Source organism: Mytilus galloprovincialis, chromosome 5 (genome assembly GCF_965363235.1).
Source record: "Mytilus galloprovincialis chromosome 5, xbMytGall1.hap1.1, whole genome shotgun sequence".
Classification (NCBI taxonomy): domain Eukaryota; kingdom Metazoa; phylum Mollusca; class Bivalvia; order Mytilida; family Mytilidae; genus Mytilus; species Mytilus galloprovincialis.
Genome location: NC_134842.1, coordinates 13,036,051 through 13,047,382, shown reverse-complemented (window position 1 = coordinate 13,047,382; position 11,332 = coordinate 13,036,051).

Here is an 11,332-nt window from a genome sequence, read left to right as displayed (position 1 = left end):
TTGGTATTTCCTTCTTTTATCATGTTTAGTAAAAGATAGTCATTTTAAAGATGAAAATATGAAATTAGTGGAATAGAAATATCGCATTCCAGCATAATTCTTGCTACTCTTTTTTGACGTTTTATGATTCTATCTGAATCTTTTTGTAATAAATTTCCCCAAACTGAACTACAATAGTCTATATATGGTAGAATATATGCATTATAAAATAGTTGCCTTGTGTGTATTGGCAAATATACTTTAATTTTATATAAAAGTGATATTTTAGATGAGATAATTTTACATATACGATCAGCATGATCTTCCCAGCTTAAATTATCATCAATGTCAATTCCAAGTAATTTGAAAGAATGGACATTTTCAATACATGTTTCGTTGACGGTAATACATATTTCTGATAGTTGTGTAAGTTGGGTTTTTTTTACCCAATTTCATACACTTAGATTTTTTTGTGCATTGATTTTCATACTGTTATTGTTACATCAAGATTGTATAGCATTTGAATCATTTTGCAATATACTGTTTATTTTTTCAATGTTTTTATCATGTAAATGCAATGTTGAATCATCAGCATATAAATCTATGTTGGATTGTTTAACATGAAGTGGTAAATCATTTGTATATATTAAAAATAACAGCGGACCTAAAACAGAACCTTGAGGCACTCCATACTTTACAAACGATTTATCAGATTTAATGTTAGCGTATTGGACTTCTTGTTGTCTTTCAGACAAATATGATTATATCCAATCTATCACATGTTCTCCTATATGATAAAATTTTAACTTTTCTAAAAGTATGGCATGTTTCATAAGGTCAAAAGCCTTACTGAAATCTAAAAACACTGTACCAACTATTTCTCCATTATCTAAATATTTTAACCATTCGTCAATTAGTTTAGTTAGCGCTGTTTGGCAGGAATGACCTTGTCTGAAACCTGACTGGGCGATATGTAACAATTTTTGATTGTTTAGGAATTCATACAACTGTGTACATACATGTCTCTCGAAAATTTTAGATATGGTATTTAAAATAGAAATTGGACGATAATTTAACGGAATATCTCTTGGTCCTCCTTTATGTATAGCAGTTATTCTTGCAAGTTTTAACTTTTGCGGAAAACGATTTGAAGTTATACTTTTGTTTATTAAAAAAGTTAATGATGGGGATATTATTTCTGCACTTAGCTTTAAAAATTTGGGACCAATTCCATCTAAACCTGCGGATTTATTGATATTAAGATGTTTTAGTTGAGAACATACCTCTCCAACAGAAATTAGTTTTAAATTAAAATTTTCAGTTTTCTTTAATTTTTCACTGGTAAAATTGTGTAGCATAGAAAAATCCATATCTGAAGTATTATTTCTTTCAGCTACGGATGAAAAATGAACATTAAGAGTATTTACAATAATATCTTGGTTGTTATAAACCGTTTGATTTTCATACTGCATTTTAGGTGGGAAAATATTATCCTCTTTTGGATTTAACTCTTTAATATGATTCAAAAGTTCTTTACTATTTTTGAAACTAGTTAAAGCGTTTTGGTAATATTCATTTTTCTGCATTTCAAAATATTAACGACGTCGTTTTATTACGCCACTTTTTAAAGTTTATCCAATCTTTTTTTGGAATGATACATATTCCTATATTGAATGGAATTTTTAATTTCTTCACTTTACCATTCGGCTTGTTTAAATGATTTTACTTTTTTAGTTTTCATTGGTGCATGCTTGTTAATAACTTGATTAAAAAGTTCATACCATATGTCGACAGCGATATCAATATCATCTTCCATTTCAACAATATGAAAAGGGGTTTGATGTAAGTCTGTACAAAGTATCTTCATTTTTTTTTGAAACACCTATACTTTATTTCGATATGATTTTCTTTCTTTATCTTTATATTGATTTTTCTATTTAAGCATACAGGATATTGGTCACTTAAAGCATATGAAGGAACATACTATATTATTTTGTGCGCACAATTTATTTAAGTTGTGCGCACAATATTTTTATTTTCTTTGCAAGGTCCCTAGCGGGGCTCCGTAGGAACATGACAATGGACAATATTTTCAGGATTAGTAGTGTAAATATGATCGATCAATTAGAGTTTCAAATTTGTCACAAATACGTGTTGCAAATTTGTTGTTGAAGATTATAATTGTTTATGAAATTGATCCATTTTTTATTCTCAATTTTTATCAAGTCAAAAACAAACATGTTAAAGTCTCCCATTAAAATTATCTCTTTGTTTTCTGAAAGAGCTGCATTAAATTCTTCCTCAAAAAGATTTATCCAGGACTGAGGGGAATTTGGTGGTCTATAAATAGTACAAATGAAGAAAGGTTTAGATTTTTGAAAATATTCTACTTCTAGAAGTTTCTAATGTATTAATGGATAAATCAGATCTATTTTAACTGCAATAGAATCTTTGACATAAACCAATAGGCCGCCACCATCCTTACTTCGGCGATCTTTTCTGAAATTTTTGTATCTTGGCACTTTACATTGTTCATTGTTAATATCAGGTTTTAAGAATGTTTCAACTAATCCAAAAAAATCTAAATATTTGTTGTTTACAGTAACTATATTGTTTAACTCGTCAAATTTAGATAAAATATGTTTAACATTAAGGCATACAGCATTGAAACCTTTACATTTTAGATTAAGACAGTTTTTTTGATAATGTTTGTTTATATTACTTTTAGGTTTTGAGCTGATGCTATTAGCACATATATCATTTTCTGGTTTATTACAATTTTCTCTAGAACTTTTGTTTTAAAATTCTCAGCTACATACATACATTTTTGAGTAAATATAAATTTTGATGTATTACAATTTGGACATAAATTGAGAAGTATATTGAAATTGTTATGAAGTAGTAATGATTTACATGTTTACTATGATTTGATAATTTGTGACAGTCTTTACAATGATGATCATAAAAACCACAATTAAAGCAGATACCATTGAATGTATATGCAAAGCTTTGTCTTTTACTATGCTGTTCATTGACTGAGAAATAGTTGTTCGGTTGAAAATGTTTACAACTCTGTTTATGTTTCTAAGTAAAAGAATTGAACCCTGATTATTCAGGTGTATGCCATCACGGTGGTAGTAAGAAGAAACGAGATCGCCGCCACTAGAAACAAATGCATCTGTTTGTTTGATGATTTAAACTTTGGACTTATCTATCATGACATATTTGTGTGTACACAGAAATCTCATGTACAGTTATTATAAAACTGAATAATAAAGGTCTATCCGCCATTTACAATAATAAAAAATCTTCCTTTGCCGTCATATGTCATTTTATATACATATTTCTCCATTTCCCAATTTTCTGATTTCCAGATTTCTCGATTTTGCTTTCTCGATTTCCCGATTTCGCGTTTGCAAAGTGAGAGAAGAAAACCAGAAAACAGGAAAAGGGGAAATGGCCGCATCTGGCCACCACAGAACACCCCCACCCCCGGATCCGCTCCTGAAATGTACGGGGGCCTTTTTCACAATAACGGATAGAACAGTCCATAATTTGATAAGCATGGTCAACGATTCTTTGTTGGATAGTCTACACTGGTGTTCATACTACACTCGTTCTATTTGAGCAGTCAAAATACGTTGACTATATTTCTATGCCATATACAGTCACTAACCCGATATCACATTCCTCATGAATATTTGAATAGCACTTGCGAAAACTATATGTAATTATTTATACGACCTCTTCAACCTGTTCTTGTTTCAAATGCATACAACGAAGCGTTGAACGACTCAAACTTATTTCTTTTACAATTCTTGGAAACATATATATTTCGCTTGTTAATATTTTTTGTTTGAAACCTATAAATCATTGTGTTTTAGGCTTATTGTTGATATCTTAGTCCATACTCAAACGAATTCGTTCACCATCGATGCGGTTTTCAACTGGTATTGTACATCTCATTGCGTAGTATCTTTCTCCGCCTGATACCGGCATGAGGCATATTTAAAGGCGGATTTTCCCCAATATTTAAATCAAATAAATAACATTTAGACATTAAACAACAATTGGAAATTTTTTTTCTAGATTGCAGTATAAAGACAATCATAGTGCATTGACTCGACATATTAACGATATAAGGATTTGACCCGAAACGAGGAAAAAGCTCGGCAGAGCCTCGCATTTCTCCGTTTCTAAGCCTCATCCTTATATTGTTGTATTGTCAAGTCAATGCACTGTTATTGTCTATTGTATTAAATAATACGATTAAAACAGTCCTAATCCTACCAAAACGGCATGTGCCATATGCAGTCTATTTTACAATGTTAACCCATGTATTTACTTGTTTTCTCTACATTATTATATATTTTATAGACTAATGAATTAGGCACGTGAGTTGACTGGTTTAAAAATTTCGTAACTGAAACCTGATCCGAATTTTTAAGTGCAAAGGAGCTCTGTTTGCCTCAGCTATAGATCAGCGATGTCATATGAACAATTTGGAGGGATGGACGAATTTGCTTGACGTATGAATCCATCAGAACCTTTTATATTTAAAAGAATATGCATAATTCTGAAAAGAATTTCTCATCTTCATTATTTATATTTTATTGACCAGGTTGACCCTAACAGTTTTGTTTGCATGGTGCCATTAAATTCGAGTAGCAATTATATGTCATCGTTATAAAACACTAGAACACACTCGTGATATCGCGGGTCCGTGACTGAATTAAAGTATATAACTATGCGCAAGCCTTATCTTAGTATTAGTACTGTCATCTGATAAAGTCATGCCGATTATAAGATACACAATTTTCTCTGCTTTCAAATCTTTCTGTTTGAACCCGTCGAACTGGAACTTATCAATTATTGGTAATATTAATTATTTGGAAAACAAAAGGTCCTGGAATGGAGTATTTTTTAATCAACAGCATTGTCCTATATTAGTTATAAATAAAGTTGAATTATTTGATTCGCTGTTTTACGTCATGCCCGCTAACAAATTGAAACTTATTTTTAGTCCAGATGTTTAGTATTCGTATTGTTATCTTAGAAAGTCTTACGGATTAAAATACTACAATAGGTAACAATTTGACAATTTAGTATTGTCAACCCTGTGATTATGACCCGTGTATATAGCATATTAATCCTGAATACACCGTTTGGTGGTGCGCCTGTCAGATGCGGAACGTACAGATAAGGTAATAGGTAACAGGTGATTATACTATTGGTATCGGTATCGGACTCGACCCAGAACTTCCTAATTATTGGCAATATTAATTACGTGGAAAACAAAAGGGCCTGGAGCGGTGTAATTTTTAATCTACACCTTTGTACTATATTAGTTGTATATAAAGTTGAATTCTTTGATTCGTCGTTTTTACGTGATGAAGGCTGACAAATTGGACCTCGTAATTTTAGTATTATAGATAACAAGCATTAGCTTGATCGCTCGATCCAAGATACACACATCTTTCCGGAACATTTTATGGCTTTCTTTGCAGTGTTGTTTTTTGCTCAGCATTGTTGGAAGGCCGTACAACGACCTATAGGTGTTTGGTGTGATAGAAACAGGATAAAGGTTAATCTAGAAAAATCAAAAGTTATGCATTTTAGAACACCTTCTGTGCCATGTACTAATTTTCCTTTTGTTTTTAATGGAAAATGTGTTGATAAAGTATCAAATTATACATATTTAGGTTTATTATTAACCGAATATTTGAGTTATGAGGATATGGCAAAAGCAGTTGCAAAATCTGCCAGTAGGGCATTAGGGTTACTAATAGCAAAATGTAAAGCTCATGGTGGTTTTCAATATGATGTATTTACAAGATTGTTCAATTCAATTGTATGGTCAGTGATTGACTATGGGGCCTCTATTTGGGGTACTACAGAATTTTTATGTATAAACCATGTAAACGCTGTTAAACATAAGGCTATGAGATTTTTTATGGGAGTGGGTAGATATACCCCTAACTTAAAACTTTAAAGAGATATGGGATGGAAACCATGTATTGTTAAGCAATGGTCTTCCATGTCTAGGACATGGTCACGATTTAATAAGATGTCTAGTTGTAGACTTAATAAGAAAAAAAAATATTTGGAGTAATAACATTAGTTTGAATAATGTAAAAAATTGGAACTGTAGAGTTAATTCAAAGTTTAAAGAACTTGATCTTAATCAGTATTGTAATATTGAATGTATGTTGAGCATGTCTGTTATTAAAAATATTGAAAGCAAACTATTTAGTACAGGGGCGTAGCTGGCGTTAGGCACTTTAGGCACTTGCCTATACATAATTTTTTCACAAATAGTTTTTTTTATTAAAAAAAATAATAAACAACATTATCTGTAGATGAAAGCCAGTGAAGTTGTTAAAAACTCTTTAATTATCGAATGCCATGTGTACACTAGTCTCTCGTCCTTAGTGAATGGAATATTGAATAGAATTGAATGTTTTTACTATTTTACCTTATACAGAAACTATAAACTAGAACTTTGGTTCAGATCATTTCACTTCTATCAATAAAAACCTGAATGAACCTCAACTTAGACACATGAAGTTTTTAATTATTTTTGCTGTTAGTTTTCAACTAGCTTTCCACTATGTCTTCACCCGACTTGCCAATGTTGGTCGTCCGTTTGGCTGTGCAGGATGTATAAATACGCAATTACGTCTGGTCAGAATAGGGACATTAAATCCGATGCCTAGTTGTAGAGAGAATGCAACTCTTTGAGGAGTTCGTAGTTGGTCTACTGAATGGCAAAATTTCGGCTCCTATCCAATAATCCCTCATTTTCCAATGCATGGCATTTTTTATTTCCAGACCTTCGTCCTGGACGACACCTATCACAGGTCTTAGCTCCAAGTTGTAGTTATTGTAAAATTGTTTTTTTTTTGTCCTGAACTTGCATAGATAGTTGACACTGGATGTTTAAAAATCAATCAATCAACTGGCTTCCAGAAATTTTGAGTACTCTTAGTCTCAGATCTGCGTGTAATGGCCAGCCCACAATTATTCAAATTCCTAAGCAGGTAGAGGATATAAAGAAATACGAATTTCTTGAATTTTGTTAGGCATCGACTTTGTGTGTATGTGTTTGTGTGGCTAGGGTGAAGGTTTAAGATTCAAGAGATTGATGGTTGATGTCTAGAATAGTTTTATTATATATAGTAAGATCAGTTTTCACGTGCCTATTTTTTAATGAAGTATCGTCAATATGTTCTATAAATTAAGTTAAAAGTATATATCAATCAGAACGGAATTAGATATGATAATACCAAACAGGGTGTACTGCTTAATTAAAGGGATAGTCCATACGCTGATCCACGCTGATCTACGCTGGGCAATGCATATTGTACATATTTTTTTTTTATATTTCCAATTATACTGCGTTATTTAATTCACCAAACTGATGTTATGGTACATAATTCATAATTTTTCGAACTTTTTATCTTGTATATTATAATTATCATGATTAAATAACTAGTAAATTTGATATTTTTGTACATAAAATTTTGCAGCTAAAACGCTGAAAACCGTTTTCCGTCGTGGGGTTTCGCCCCCTGAACGCCCTACAAGGGTTCTGCCCTGGACCTGTTGGGGCCTTGAGCGGCCCCAGACCCCCTGCCGATTTGTGCCTACAGTTGACAGAATACCTGGCTACTCCCCTGTAGTATGTACCAAAAGAAATTGCATTCAAATTTACAAGCTAATGAAAGCAGTAAATTGCGTACTTACAGGTTATTTAAATCAAATTATTGTACAGAAAAATATTTAAGTATTACTATGCCCGGTAAATATAGAAGTGCATATGGTAAATTTAGAGCAGGTGTTGCTCCAATTAAAATTGAAACTGGTAGATATTAAGGTAAAAATGTAAATGAAAGGTTTGGTTTTAATTGTAGAAAAAATGATTTGAATATAATTGAAGATGAAAGACATTTTTCATTAGAATGGCCAGAATATGAAGATTTGCGAACGATATTTTCCACAGTGTATGTAATATAGAAGGCAGATTTGGTAATGTAAGTAATGAGGAAAAGTTTTTATTTATGTTTCATGATATGATGATAGAGTTTGTAATTTTAATGCCCAAATCTGCCATGAAGTACTTTTTAGGAGAAAGTGTATATAATGTTGTTTGTTTTCTTTTGTGTAATTGTTTTTAATAGTATGGTGTTTTATGCTAAGATATACTGATATATGTTATAGATGTAATATAAATGTATTTTAATCTGTGGTGTTACACTCTCTCTCATAACTGTTTTTAGAGTGGCTCTTTTATTAATTGATCTGTTAATATTATATTGTGTTTTATATCAATTGTTTTTTTATTTTTCTGAAACATATATCGCACTTGAAAAATCAACACCAGGCATTATTGTGTATGGTGAAACGGGCAGATACCCACTTGTGACACCAGCATTAAATGCCGTCCTGGTGCAAACTATGTTCATTAATCTACAAGACTGCATATTATCAACACAGTTTAAACAATTAAAGCATCAAATGGATTAAATATGTTCAAGATATTCTAATCATGAACGGATTTGCAAATATTTTTCACCTACAAAATGGACATTTCTACGGAAGCGTATTACTATTAGGGACATAGAAAAAATAAAATTTGCAGTGAACGTTTTTTTTTAAAGTCGAAATTTTGACATTTCATATCTTAAAATTTCGACTTTAACTCGAAATTTTAACTTTTCTAATCTTGAAATTTTGACTTTCAAAATCTCGAAATTTCGACTTTTTGAAAAGTCGAAATTTCGACTTTAAACTAAAAATTTTGACTTTTTTAAAACTCGAAATTTCTACTTTTTCTAAACTTAATTCGACTTTAACTCGAAATTTTAACTTTTCTAATCTTGAAATTTTGACTTTCAAAATCTCGAAATTTCGACTTTTTGAAAAGTCGAAATTTCGACTTTAAACTAAAAATTTTGACTTTTTTAAAACTCGAAATTTCTACTTTTTCTAAACTTAAAATTTCGACTCCTTTTAAATTCAAAATTTCTACTTTTTAAAAATCAAAATTTCGACTTTTCCCCTGTATTCATACTGCGTTTTGCGTTTATCACATTCACAGTCATTTATATCAGCAAACGGAGAGCCATATACATCATAAACTTGATAAGCATATTTTAATAAACTAAACCATTTTAAAGAGGTTATTTTAGATAGAAAATCTTGTTTTTGCCGAAGACTACTGTCTTGACTTCAGATATGTGTATCAAGACAACCCCGTTATTCCGACACACCTATATTACGACATATTTTTATTCAACAGTCTAATATATAAAGACAAGGGTTAATAGTTGTGTCATAAGAATGTCAACTTGTAGAGTTTAATCAATGTTCCAGAAAAAAGAACCATTATTTCAAAATTCCAAAACTAGAAAACCGAGCAGCTCATTTGTCGCCCTGAATATGCATGGCATTTTTGTCTAATTGATTTACCATTGTTTAAACAAGGCAAAGTCAGTGACTTGCTATTGGGAAACCAAACAGGCCTTTGAAACTGCGATGCTAAATGTTCTCAGATCTGACGATCCTATGAAAGTGTCGTGGGAACTAAAACATGGAATATGGGAAAACATTTTTTTTTCTGTCAACATGCATGTTCTTTCCGAATTCAATATGTAATGCTAATCCATATCTAAATTTAAGAACAAAACCAATTTCAAAATATAAATTGCCAAAATGTGTGGATGACGTTTTAATAATTTGCGTCCATGTCTACTCCTTCTAAAATTGTAATAACTGTGTTTGAATACTAATATCAAAGTTTTAAAAGTACTTAGAAAAAGTCAAAATTTCGAGATTTCAACAGTCGAAATTTTGAAATCAAAGTCGAAATTTCGATTTAAAAAAAAACCGTAATTTTGAGTTAACAAAAAGTCGAAATTTTGAGTTAAAATAAGTTGAAATTTCGAGTTTAAAATAGGTCGAAATTTCGAGTTTTAAAAAAGTTGAAATTTTGAGTTTAAAATAAGTTGAAATTTCGAGTTTTAAATAAGTCGAAATTTCGTGTTCTAAAAAAGTCAAAATTTCGACTTTTTTCAAAAAGTTGAAATTTCAAGATTTTAGAAAGTCAAAATTTCAAGATTTTAGAAAGTCAAAATTTCAAGATTTTATTAAGTCAAAATTTCAAGATTTTATTAAGTCAAAATTTCGGGATTTGAAAAGTCAAAATTTCAAGTTAAAGTCAAAATTTCGAGATTTCAAAAGTCTAAATTTCGACTTTGAAAAAAAAGTTCACTGTCAATTTTATTTTTTCTATGTCCCTAATACGCGTCCGTACATTTCTCAAAGTGGCTTAATCAGAGCATCAAAATGAGGCTAATCGACTAATACAAACAGACGTGGTACTCTTTAATACAAAACTCACCAAAATGTATTAACTATATAGACTGTTCAAAAAAATATTGCAATTTGAGAACTACCTGAATATTCTTGAAGTCAAACATTTGTTTACATTATATAAATTCAGAGCAGGTAACCATGCGTTACCTATAGAAAAGGGAAGATGACAAAACATTGCCCGAAATGAAAGGACATGCTCGTTGTGTAGTTCCGGTGAGAAAGGCGACGAATTTCATTATTTGTTTTGCTGTTCGCATTTGAAGAACGAAAGACGATTATTTCTACAAACTAAATTTTCAATTGCCCAAATATAATTTCATTTTGCTCACTACTTAATAGTAAAAAACAATCTGTCTTAAGAAAACTGTTTATTTATTAAGTGTATTAATAAAAAAAGTTTGTCCCTTCATGTAAATGTAATTGCATAAGCATCTTACTGATCTTTTTTTCTTTCTATTAAGTCCAATCTTTAATTATACATGTTAAGAAACATGTATGCCATCATTATTTTGTACTTTTAAAATATCGTACTGTATTTGTTTACCTCACGTGACTATTGTATGTTTCTCTGTAAACTTGTATTTTAAATTAGTTTTAAGGGAATAAAGTATCTATCTATCTTTAAAGAGGTGAGACTCGAAAAAAATATTTGTTGTTGTTGTTATTAATTTCGTCTCTTGATAAGGATTGTCTCATTGACAATTATACCAAATTTTTGTTTGTATGTACATTTGTATTGAATTTAATCTGGGACTATTATACGTTATACTAGTATATAAGTTTAATAGTTCCAGATGTAATCATTGATTTAATCCATACTTGAATTTATCCGGGATGTAACGGACATTCTATCAACTTGAAGTTGAATCGGACAAAGAGATTATTACAACCTTGCCTTTGTTTTGGTTATTTTGGGAATTATTTATATCCCCCTGAATATACTTCATATTCATCCATTGATGCAATAAACGAAATT